The sequence below is a fragment of the Martes martes genome (assembly GCF_963455335.1).
Source record: "Martes martes genome assembly, chromosome: 3".
Lineage (NCBI taxonomy): Eukaryota > Metazoa > Chordata > Mammalia > Carnivora > Mustelidae > Martes > Martes martes.
This window is the reverse complement of record NC_137890.1, coordinates 57443650-57457382: the sequence shown is the minus strand read 5'-3', so window position 1 is coordinate 57457382 and position 13733 is coordinate 57443650.

The following is a 13733-nucleotide window of genomic DNA, read 5'->3' as shown; positions in this document are numbered from 1 at the left end:
AACTCATTTTAGACCCGAAGACACCTCCAGATTTAAAGTGAGGGGGTGGAAAACAATGTACCATGCTAATGGACATCAGAAGAAAGCTGGGGTGGCAATCCTTATATCAGATCAATTAGATTTTAAGCCAAAGACTATAATAAGAGATGAGGAAGGACACTATATCATACTCAAAGGGTCTGTCCAACAAGAAGATCTAACAATCTTAAATATCTATGCCCCTAACATGGGAGCAGCCAACTATATAAACCAATTAATAACAAAATCAAAGAAATACATCGACAGTAATACAATAATAGCAGGGGACTTTAACACTCCCCTCACTGAAATGGACAGATCATCTAAGCAAAAGATCAACAAGGAAATAAAGGCCTTAAATGACACACTGGACCAGATGGACATCACAGATATATTCAGAACATTCCATCCCAAAGCAACAGAATATACATTCTTCTCTAGTGCACATGGAACATTCTCCAGAATAGACCACATCCTGGGTCATAAATCAGGTCTCAATCGGTACCAAAAGATCGAGATCATTCCCTGCATATTTTCAGACCACAATGCTCTGAAGCTCGAACTCAATCACAAGAGGAAATTTGGAAAGAACGCAAATACATGGAGACTAAACAGCATCCTTCTAAAAAATGAATGGGTCAACCAGGAAATTAAAGAAGAATTGAAAAAATTCATGGAAACAAATGATAATGAAAACACAACAGTTCAAAATCTGTGGGACACAACAAAGGCAGTCCTGAGAGGAAAATATATAGCAGTGCAAGCCTTTCTCAAGAAACAAGAAAGGTCTCAAATACACAACCTAACCCTACACCTAAAGGAGCTGGAGAGAGAACAACAAAGAAAGCCTAAACCCAGCAGGAGAAGAGAAATCATAAAGATCAGAGCAGAAATCAATGAAATAGAAACTAAAAAAACAATAGAACAAATCAACAAAACTAGGAGCTGGTTCTTTGAAAGAATTAATAAGATTGATAAGCCCCTGGCCAGACTTATCAAAAAGAAAAGAGAAAGGACGCAAATAAATAAAATCATGAATGAAAGAGGAGAGATCACAACCAACACCAAAGAAATACAAACAATTATAAGAACATACTACGAGCAACTCTATGCCAACAAATTTGACAACCTGGAAGAAATGGATACATTTCTAGACACATATAAACTACCACAACTGAACCAGGAAGAAATAGATAACCTGAACAGACCCATAACCAGTAAGGAGATTGAAACAGTCATCAAAAATCTCCAAACAAACAAAAGTCCAGGACCAGACGGCTTCCCAGGGGAATTCTACCAAACATTTAAAGAAGAATTAATTCCTATTCTCCTGAAACTGTTCCAAAAAATAGAAATGGAAGGAAAACTTCCAAACTCATTCTATGAGGCCAGCATCACCTTGATCCCAAAACCAGACAAGGATCCCACCAAAAAAGAGAATTACAGACCAATATCCTTGATGAACACAGATGCGAAAATTCTCACCAAAATACTGGCCAATAGGATCCAACAGTACATTAAAAGGATTATTCACCACGACCAAGTGGGATTTATTCCAGGGCTGCAAGGTTGGTTCAACATCCGCAAATCCATCAATGTGATACAATACATTAATAAAAGAAAGAGTAAGAACCATATGATACTCTCAATAGATGCTGAAAAAGCATTTGACAAAGTGCAGCATCCCTTCCTGATTAAAACTCTTCAAAGTGTAGGGATAGAAGGCACATACCTCAATATTATCAAAGCCATCTATGAAAAACCCACCGCAAATATCATTCTCAATGGAGAAAAACTGAAAGCTTTTCCGCTAAGGTCAGGAACACGGCAGGGATGTCCGTTATCACCACTGCTGTTCAACATAGTACTAGAAGTCCTAGCCTCAGCAATCAGACAACAAAAAGAAATTAAAGGCATCCAAATTGGCAAAGAAGAAGTCAAACTATCACTCTTTGCAGATGATATGATACTATATGTGGAAAACCCAAAAGGCTCCACTCCAAAACTGCTAGAACTTATACAGGAATTCAGTAAAGTGTCAGGATATAAAGTCAATGCACAGAAATCAGTCGCATTTCTTTACACTAACAACAAGACAGAAGAAAGAGAAATTGAGGAGTCAGTCCCATTTACAATCGTACCCAAAACCATAAGATACCTAGGAATAAATCTAACCAAAGAGGCAAAGAATCTATACTCAGAAAACTATAAAGTACTCATGAAAGAAATTGAGGAAGACACAAAGAAATGGAAAAATATTCCATGCTCATGGATTGGAAGAACAAATATTGTGAAAATGTCTATTTTACCTAAAGCAATCTACACATTTAATGCAATCCCTATCAAAATCCCATCCATTTTTTTTAAAGAAATAGAACAAATAATCCTAAAATTTATATGGAACCAGAAAAGACCTCGAATAGCCAAAGGAATATTGAAAAAGAAAGCCAAAGTCGGTGGTATCACAATTCCAGACTTCAAGCTCTATTACAAAGCTGTCATCATCAAGACAGTATGGTACTGGCACAAAAACAGACATATAGACCAATGGAACAGAATAGAGAGCCCAGAAATAGACCCTCAACTCTATGGTCAACTAATCTTCGACAAAGCAGGAAAGAATATCCAATGGAAAAAAGACAGCCTCTTCAACAAATGGTGCTGGGAAAATTGGACAGCCACATGCAGAAAAATGAAATTGGACTATTTCCTTACACCACACACGAAAATAGACTCAAAGTGGATGAAGGACCTCAATGTGCGAAAGGAATCTATCAAAATCCTTGAGGAGAATGCAGGCAGCAACCTCTTTGACCTCCACCGCAGCAACTTCTTCCTAGGAACATCGCCAAAGGCAACAGAAGCAAGGGCAAAAATGAACTATTGGGATTTCATCAAGATCAAAAGCTTTTGCACAGCAAAGGAAACAGTTAACAAAACCAAAAGACAACTGACAGAATGGGAGAAGATATTTGCAAACGACATATCAGATAAAGGGCTCGTATCCAAAATCTATAAAGAGCTTATCAAACTCAATACCCAAAGAACAAATAATCCAGTCAAGAAATGGGCAGAGGACATGAACAGACATTTCTGCAAGGAAGACATCCAGATGGCCAACAGACACATGAAAAAATGCTCCACATCACTCGGCATCAGGGAAATACAAATCAAAACCACAATGAGATACCACCTCACACCAGTCAGAATGGCTAAAATTAACAAGTCAAGAAATGACAGATGCTGGCGAGGATGCGGAGAGAGGGGAACCCTCCTACACTGTTGGTGGGAATGCAAGCTGGTGCAACCACTCTGGAAAACAGTGTGGAGGTTCCTCAAAAAACTGAAAATAGAGCTACCCTACGACCCAGCAATTGCACTCCTGGGTATATATCCTAAAGATACAAACGTGGTGCTCCGAAGGGGCACGTGCACCCGAATGTTTATAGCAGCAATGTCCACAATAGCCAAACTGTGGAAAGCGCCTAGATGTCCATCAACAGATGAATGGATAAAGAAGATGTGGTATATATACACAATGGAATACTATGCAGCCATCAAAAGACATGAAATCTTGCCATTTGCGACGACGTGGATGGAACTAGAGGGTATCATGCTTAGCGAAATAAGTCAATCGGAGAAATATAACTATCATATGATCTCTTTGATATGAGGAAGTGGAGATGCAAGGTGGGGGGGGTTGGGGGGAGGTAGGAAAAGAAAAAATGAAAAGATGGGATTGGGAGGGAGACAAACCATAAAAGACTCAATCTCAAGAAACAGACTGAGGGTTGCGGGGGGGAAGGGGGATGGGAGAGGGTGGTGGGGAAATGGACATTGGGGAGGGTATGTGCTATGATGAGTGCTGTGAAATGTGTAAACCAGACGATTCACAGACCTGTACCCCTGGGGATAAAAATACATTATATGTTTATTAAAATAAAAAAATTAAAAAAAAAAAAAATGAATATCTTGTATGCATCCTTAAATGTGTGATAAAATATGTATTTTGAGGGTTTGGTTATTTGTGTTCTTATTTTAATAATACATAAGAGATACAAGTATAAATCTCCAAACACAATTTAGAAAAAGAAAAAAAAAAGATAAAATTAATGGACTATATGTTTTAGCACACACCAAACACAGGTCAGATCCGTATCAGAAGAGACTCAAGAGAATCAGAATCATATTAAAACTAATGATTATAAGACACTCAATAAGGGAAAAAATAGTTCACTCATCATGGTATTGAGCAACAAAGGAAATACTGTGTTTGACATTAATCCTCAAGAATCCTTAGTTAAATCATAGGGATTAAAAAAAATTAAGTCAAACACTTTTAAGATAGACTAGAGGCATCTTTCCAGTGTTAAGACCTCATTTAGTAAATCAAAAATTGTCACAAAAAGGAAATGGGCTGCAAACCCCAAATGTTAAGTCACAAGTCTCAGAATGTAGTCCCCCTCATTGAAAGCACTCAACAGCTACTTTAAAATGACAGTGTGTTGGCCAAAAAATCTTGACAGAGAACTATATGCAAGAGTAGAAAGCAAGGAAGAATCAGGTGCTATATTTCCAGGCAATGAATGAAGGAAAAACTTAAAACTAAAAGGGAAATGCTAAAGGGAATAAAAGATAAGGAAACAGAGCAGCACCTGGGCTCTTCTCCAGCAAAGTCCTCTTAGAATCTGTGCTTGAAAATGGCAAATTGAATTCAAAGACTGTTATTACTTGACAGCTCAAACTTACTACATGTATGTACTGTTCTCCATCGTCTTATGAACCCCAGTGAATATGGATAGCCGTGTTGTTGTAATTATTAATGAAAGCTTACAGAAATTCTCAGTTGTCAAACAACATCTAAGACAAATACCCAAATGTTCTAATATTTCCAATTTTTCTGTATCAAAAATGAAAACCCTATTTCTTTTTAAGTGTGTGTTTCATATTTTGTGGTTACAGATGACAGAAATAGGGTTATTAGTGCTGGTAGATCACGTGGCTCCCAGCTCTCCTTTTACAAATTGTGTGAGTTTAAGCAAGTGGCTATCGTGTTTTCTGACTCATCCAGTCCCAATGATTCTTCCTTTCTGTCCCTCAAAAATTCTAAGATAACAGTTATGTCAGTAAATTTTTTTAGAAGAGTTAAAAAGCATTATACAAATGGCATGTTCCGCACTGCCTTTGTGTGAGTGAAGAGAAACTGAGAAGTTAGGAAATTTGAAATTCCCTCCCCAGGCTGAGCTATGAGAAAATCTGCCTATGAAGCCCCCACTAGTATCCAACAAGTGTTTTTCAACAAATGACCTAGAACAAGACTTTGCTGAGCCTCATCTGAACCCACTTCAATGGCAGCTTATTAATCTATTTTTAAAAAGAGAGATGGAGAGGGGGCGCCTGGGTGGCTCAGTGGGTTAAAGCCTCTGCCTTCAGCTCAGGTCATGATCCCAGGGTCCTGGGATCGAACCCCACATCGGGCTCTCTGCTCAGCAGGGAGCCTGCTCCCTCCTCTCTCTCTGCCTGCCTCTCTGCCTACTTGTGATCTCTGTCTATCAAATAAATAAATAAAATATTTTAAAAAAAAGAGAGAGAGAGAGATGGAGAGAAGTGGGGGATGGAGAAAAGACAAGGCAAGATCCTTGGTGTCTTGAGAGAGGACGATGATATAGATGGTTAAGTCCCAGTGCTGGTAAGTGGATAACACTGGGCGGTGATGAAAATTCACCCTCATAATAATCTCACTTTTCTGTGAATTATAGGCCAGAAACAAAGAGATATTGAATAGTGATGGTGGTAAAGAAGCAAAAAATCAGAAATGAGAAAAATCAGTAAGTGGACAGATTATTCAAGTCCGTAGTTAACGGGGGGAATGGGAACAAGAGCTTTTCCAGAATGTCAGGAACATGATGTATACACAAAAATGCACTCGAGGTAGAGTGAAGAATTTAACAATAAACCCTGTCGTGGCTCCTAGACATCGCCCTGGATAGTAGAGAGCCAAGTGTCTTTCCCAAATGGCAGGCTGTTCTAACTCAACAAATAGAGCAGAAGACTTACAATGAGAGACAAAATAAATGAATATTAAAGTGCTTCTTTAGAAGAACTCTAAGTTCTCATTTGGCCCTGTGTGAAGGTTCTGCTCTAAGGCAAACTTTAATGGAGATAGACCAGCTAACGAATTCAATTACCATGGATTAGAAAGGTCAAAATAATGAAGATGGCTGGTTGGACTAAGTGAATGAGGAATCAAGAACATGATTTTGCGACCTATGAAAAAACAAGCAGACACTCAATTTTAAAAGCAACCATCCAAGGATGGACCCCAGGTCATCCTGCATTGTGGACAGATGGGCACTGCTTGGGGTCTCCACATAAACTCAGATTGGTGGGCTTTCTTTGAATGCATCTCAACACCTATGGGAGAGAAGTTTTTCCTCAACCTCAGTAACAAATACTTCCATCAGTGAGCCAGGCCTGCTATTGTGAAAGGTACTTTCTTTTGGTCCTGAAGTACTTTCTAGTGGAAAACCATCACACAGACCTGAGGGAGTTCTGGACTGAAAGGAGGTTGTAGGACATCAGTCCTGGATCTTTATAACTTTGGGTAGAACACATAACACATCCTTCTCTTGGTATTTCACTTCCTCCATTCAGAAATGAAACATGAGCTATTTTTTTTCTTATAATATCTCAGGGAATCTACTGCATTAATTGGTACTTCTTAAAGTGTTTGGTAATTGATTAAACTTTTACTTGAAAGAGATAATGTGGAGATGTGTCTTTCAGTTGGAAAGGCATGACTGAAATCTAACCACAATGTTTTCCACTAATAGTAAATATGTTTCCCCATATCAGAGAAAAAGAGTAACATCTCCCATCCTTACCACTTTGCTCTGTTTTTTAGTAGGTCCTCTGGGCAGGTTCCTATATTCTCTTAACTGAGGTTCTCCTGATCACCAATGACATCTTTCTCCTCTCAGACTCTTTGCAATAGGCCCCTAGGTCTTGAGTTGGTTACTTTTTCTCCCCTTTAATTTCTAGAAGTGATTTTATGAGCCCTCGGTTCATAGGCTGCCACTCCTGAGGTGGCTGGTTTCATCCTGATCCTCTTTCACTATCATTTCTGTTCAGTATCATCTCTGTTCTAACATCTTGATGAATGGGAGCAAAAACAATTAATTCCTCTTCCCTAGGCTCCAGATCAAGTTCCCAGAGGGAAAACTCTAGGACAAAGGTCATTCACATAAATATAAATATCTGTTTACGCTAGAAAGTAACTTGTTGCCATGCTTAAGGTGAAGGAGGGGACATCCCACCACCTTTCTATCCCACAGGGGTAGAGGTGAGACTCTTGTCATTCTATCAGATCTTCCAAAGACACCTCCACTAATCCTTTTCTTCATTTTGACAACCCTTTATATAATTGATCTGGCTGGAAATTCAAACTGGGGCAATATGTGTGTGTATATGATCTAGCTTTGAAAATTCTCATCTATTTTATTTCTATATCTTGGTTCAAATTAATTTTAACATCCTGTTACCCATGCAATGATAATACTATTCTTCATCTCATAGTCATCATTTTGTCTATGTTAAGGATATTGCTGAAGAAGATGTATATTGAACATGGTATGAACTCTTTGGAGACACTTCTTCCAGGTGTTATTACAACAATTGTTTTTTTATAGCACTTTATTTGATTTTATCTTGATACTGTGAACTGTGTAACTAATTGTACATTCTTTTCCGTGTAATATCACAGCCTAATTGTACCTTGCTGATAGCACATGTACAGGACTCTATATTCATTTAATTTCTGTACTGCTTTGATTTTTCTATTTGATTTCTGAAAGGCAATTGGGTATAATGTTAAGAGCTTAATCTTGAAAGTAGGACCAATGTAGGTTTGTATTCTGGCTTCATCACTGCCGTGTGACTTTCTCATTCCCTCTTATCTCAATTTCCTACTGGAAAATTATGGTAAAAATTATGGTAAAAATAATACCTGCTACTTAGTGCTACTACTACAAGGATGATGTATATAAAGTATGTAGCGCAGTGACTGGCTCATAGTGAGTGTTCAAGGTATAGAAGCTACAACTATTATATATGTTTGTTTATTTTATCTTTCTACTGTTTATACACCTATAGGATGTCCTGAATTCTTTCTGGCAGTAAATGCAAAGAAAATAAAGGAAAAAATAAAAGATCTGCATTTACAGAACACTTATATTGGGAAAATTAATTTAACATGTTATTTCTTCTCATTGATAAAAGAGACATTTTCTCCTCTATCTCCAATCCCAAATTCAAGATTTGGGATTGAATCTTGAATTCAATCCCAAGGGGGGAATAAAGGAGAGAAGGAATCCCAGATTGGAGAAGTCATCTGGCTTAACATAAAGGTTAATTCTTTTTTCACACATGTACTCATGAACACACACACACACACACACACAGACAATTACATTTTTTTCCAAGCACTTGAAAGCTAAAGACCATCCTGCTCAAGAAAGTTGGGGTCAACCAGGAAATCAAAGAAGAACTTAGACAATTCAAGGAAGCCAATAAGAATGAAAACACACTGGTCCAAAACCTACGGGACACTGTAAAAGCTGTCCTAAGGGGGAAATACATACCCATCCAAGTCTCACTTAAAAACAACAACAACAACAACAAAAACAGAAAAATCCTGAATACACAAATTAACTTCCACCTTAAAGAACTAGTGAAAGAACAACAAATAAAGCCTAATCTCCACACTAGAAGAGAAATAATTAAGATTAGAGCAAAGATCAGTGAATTAGAAACCAGAAATATAGTAGAGTAGATCAATGAAACTAGAAGTTAGTTCTCTAAAAGAATTAAGATCAATAAACTATTGGCCAGACTTATCCAAAAGAAAAGAGAAAGGACTCAAATTAATAAAATCATGAATGAAAGGGGAGAGATCATGACTAACACCAAGGAAATAGAAACAATTATTAGAAACTATTATCAACAACTATATGCCAATAGATTAAGCAAACTGGAAGAAATGGATGCCCTCCTGGAAACTATAAACTACCAAGACTGAAACAGGAAGAAATTGACAACCTGAAAAGACCCATAACCAGTAATGATATTGAAACAACAATCAAAAGCCTCCCAAAAAACAAGAGAGCAAGGCCTGATGGATTCCCTGGGGAATTCTGCCAAACATTCAAAGAAGAAGTAACACCTATTCTCCTGAAGTGTTTCAAAAAAACAGAAATAAAAGGAAAACTTCCAAGCTCATTCTATGAGGCCAACATTACCTTGATCCCAAAATCAGGCAAAGACCCCATCAAAAAGGAGAATTACAGACCAGCTCCCTGATGAATATGGATGCCAAAATTCTCAACAAGATCCTAGCTAATAGGATCCAAAGTACCTTAAAGGGATTATAAACAATGAATCTTGGAACACTGCATCATAAACTAATGATGTATTTTATGGTGACTAACATAACAATTAAATACATATATATATTATATATATAATATATATATATTAGAGAAACTTAATATATATATATTAGAGAAATACACACACACACATATGTGTGTGTGTATTTTATATTTATTTTTTTAAGTTTCTCAAATATATATATAATATATATTCTCTAATATATATATTAGAGAAACTTAAAAAAGTAAAAGGATTATCTATCATGACCAAGTGGGATTTATCCCTGGGATGCAAGGGTCATTCAACATTTACAAATCAATGAATGTGAAAGAGCACATATATAAGAGAAGAGACAAGAACCACATGGTCCTCTCAATTGATGCAGAAAAAGCATTTGACAAAATACAGCATCCTTTCCTGATTAAAACTCTTCAGAGTGTGGAGATGAGGAACATTCCTCAATTTCATAAAAACCATCTATGAAAAGCCCACAGCGAATATCATTCTTAATGGGCAAAAGACAAGAGTCTTTCCCTTAAGATCAGGGACACAACAAGGGTGTCCACTCTTGCCACTATTGTTCAACACGGTACTGGAAGTCCTAGCAAAAGCAATCAGAAAACAAAAAGAAATAAAAGGTGTTCAAACTGGCAAAGAAGAAGTCAAACTCTCTCTCTTCACAGATGACATGATATTTTATATGGAAAACTCAAAAGACTCCACCCCAAATTACTAGAACTCATAGAGCAATTCAGAAATGTGGCAGGATGCAAAATCAATGCACAGAAATCAGTTGCTTTCCTATACACTAATAATGTTAACTACAGAAAGAGAAATTAGGGAATCGATTCCATTTACAATAACACTGAAAACCTTAACATACCTTGGAATAAACCTAAACAAAGAGATAAAGGATCTATACTCTAAACTACAGAACACTTATGAAGGAAACTGAAGAAGACACAAAAAGATGGAAAAATATTCCAAGCTCATGGATCAGAAGAATAAACACTGTTAAAATGTCTATCCTGCCCAGAGCAAACTATATTTTCAATGCCATCCCAATCAAAATATCAACAGCATTTTCAAAGTGCTAGTACAAACAATTTTAAAACTTGTATGGAACCATAAATGACCCTGAATTGCCAAGGAAATGTTGAAAAAGAAAAACAAACCTAGGAGCATCACGTTGCCTGATTTTAAGCTACATTACAAAGCTGTGACCACCAAGACAGCATGGTACTGGCACAAAACAGACACACAGATCAGTGGAACAGAATAAGGAGCCCAGATATGGACCTTCAACTCTATGGTCAACTAATCTTCAAAAAAGCAGGAAAAAATAGCCAATGGAAAAAAGACAGTCTCTTCAATAAATGGTGCTGGGAAAATTAGACACCTAAATACAGAAGAATGAAAGTCTACCATTCTCTTACACCATATACAAGGACAAACTCTAAATGGATGAAATACCTCAATGTGGACAGGAATCCATCAAAATCCTAAAGGAGAATATAGGCAGAAACCTCTTTGACATTGGCCACAGTAACTTCTTTCAAGACATATCTCCAAAGGCAAGGGAAACAAAAGCAAAAATGAACTTTTGGGACTTCATCAAGATAAAAAGCTTCTGCACAGCAAAGGAACCAGTCAACAAAACAAAGAGACAACCCACAAAATGGGAGAAGATATTTGCAAATGACACTACAGATAAAGGACTTGTATCCAAGAACTTCTCAAATTCAACACCCAAAAAACAAATAACCAAGTCAAAAAATGGGCAGAAGACATGAACAGACACTCCTCAAAAGAAGACATACAAATGGCTAACAGACATGAAAAAATGTTCAACATCATTAACCATCAGGGAAATTCACATCATAACCACATTGAGATAATACCTTACACCAGTTAGGATGGCAAAAATTGACAAGTCAAGAAACAACAAATGTTGGAGAACTCGTGGAGAAAGAGGAACACTCTTACACTGTTGTTGGGAATGCAAGTTGGTGCAGCCACTTTGGAAAACAGAGTGGAGGTTCGTCAAAAAGTTAAAAATAAAGCTACCCTATGACCCAGGAATTGCACTATTGGGCATTTACTCCAAAAATGCAAATATAGTGAAAAGAAGGACCACAAGCACCTCAGTGTTCATAGCAGCAATGTCCACAACAGCCAAATTGTGGAAAGAGCCAAGATGCCCTTAAACAGACAAATGGATAAAGAAGATGTGGTCCATATATACAATGGAATATTACTCAGCCTTCATAAAGGATGAATATCCAACATATGCATCAACATGGATGGAACTGGAGGAGATTATGCTAAGTGAAATAAGTCAAACAGAGAAAGACAATTATCATAGTTTCACTTATCTGTGGAACATAAGGAATAGCATGGAGGACATTAGGAGAAGGAAGGGAAAAATGAAGGGGGGAAATCTGAGGGGGAGAGGAATCATGAGAGACTATGGACTCCAGGAAACAAACTGAGGGTTTTAGAGGGGATGGGGCTGGGGGATGAGTGAGCCCAGTGATAGGTATTAAGAAAGGCATGTATTGCATGGAGCACTGGGTGTCATAAGCAAACAATGAATTATGGAATACTACATTGGTATGGTGCATAAACAATGAATTTTGGATCACCAAAAAAAATTAAATTAAAAAAGCAAAAATGAAAGCAAAACAAAAACTTATAATATACTGTATGGTGACTAACATAACAATAAAAAAATTATAGATAAATAAATAAAAACAAAAAGTGTCTAGGGGGGAAAAAAAGTCAGATGCTTAACCAGCTGAGCCACCCAGACACCCCAAGCAAAGATTCTATTCTTTTCCCAGGTCATGTTTTCCCAGTCATCATCACTAGGTTTTCAGTGACTGATAGTCCCATTCACTGCTCCACTCTATGCCTGAATGTGTGAATCAGTGGAGCAAACCTGACCTAGAATACCTAGACCCTTATTGAATCTGCACAATTTTGCCATGTTTCTGAAGGAAATAGCCACAGAAAAGAAAAATAAATTCTTCCTCATATCTTTTGTTTCACATATAGGCAAACATACAACTACGTGTACCCAAAATTTTATTTATTGAAACGATTTTGTTTAGGAGACTCAGTACTTTTCATCTATTTCATTCTCTTCCTCCTACTTCTCATTTAAGATATGCAATCAGTTTATCAAGGAGTCTCAACATGTTAGCCTGATAAATTTTTTTTCAATGATTACTTCCTGTGATGGTTAATCTTATTTGTCAATTTGGCTAGGATTTGGTACCCACTTTTTTAGTTAGACATTAGTCTAATTATAGCTGTAAAGATATTTTGTGGAGGTAATGTAAATATATGTACATATATCCTATTGACTTTTGCTTTTTCTGGAGAGCCTGACTGATACACTTCCTAACATATTCACTCCTAGAATTGCCCAGTGATTGGTTGGTATTTAGAAAGGTGCCCTAGTTGGTTTAGACATTAAAGCTTTTGTTGGAGTGTTGGCTTCCACATAAATGTTGTGTATGGTTTTCCTGGGGTGTAGTAAAACTTATTTTCACTTCTAAAAATCCTCTCCAGTGGGGCCACCATGATTCTCTTCAATCATAAACGGGGACCCATCCTCACTGCTTCCACTAGTTAGAGGGTCCTTCATTTGGTCCAACAGCAACCAGTACAGCTTCAAGGTTACTACCTCTCCTTCAGCTTCTGTGTGGATCCTGGAATTGACAGTTTCCCTTTCACATATTCTCAGTGAGAGACCAGAGAACTGGAATGCGTAGAGGCTGACTATCTTCTCAGGAACATTACTACACAGCCCCTTGAAGCCTGTGGGATCCTGGGATACGACAGGTCTTTCATCTTCAGAAATGTTCAATCTAGAAGGAGGGCCAGTGTCTTGGTCAAGAATACCCTCAAACTTCAGAGGATACAGAGCAAGTCCCTCTGTCTCAACAGAAAGGAAGAGGAATAATAATAAACATCTCTAATGTTAGCTGAGCACCTAGAGGTGTGCTCCATACAAGCTGATTGACCAGGACCTCTCCCTGGAGCTATCTTACCAGATCCCACTCAGGTGGCAGCACAAGTATGGGAAATACCTTGGGCAGCTCAATAAGAATACAGCCAGAAAACAGATGCCAATCTCCTTTTAGTCAATTCAACTCCAGAAGAGGAAAAGTGCACCATCCCCTCCCCAACACAAAATTATTAGTAGCTGTTCTATTAGCATAGCACTCCCCACTAATACAATGTCCTTCCTCCTTTCTCTGTTTCTCATTATATTGATA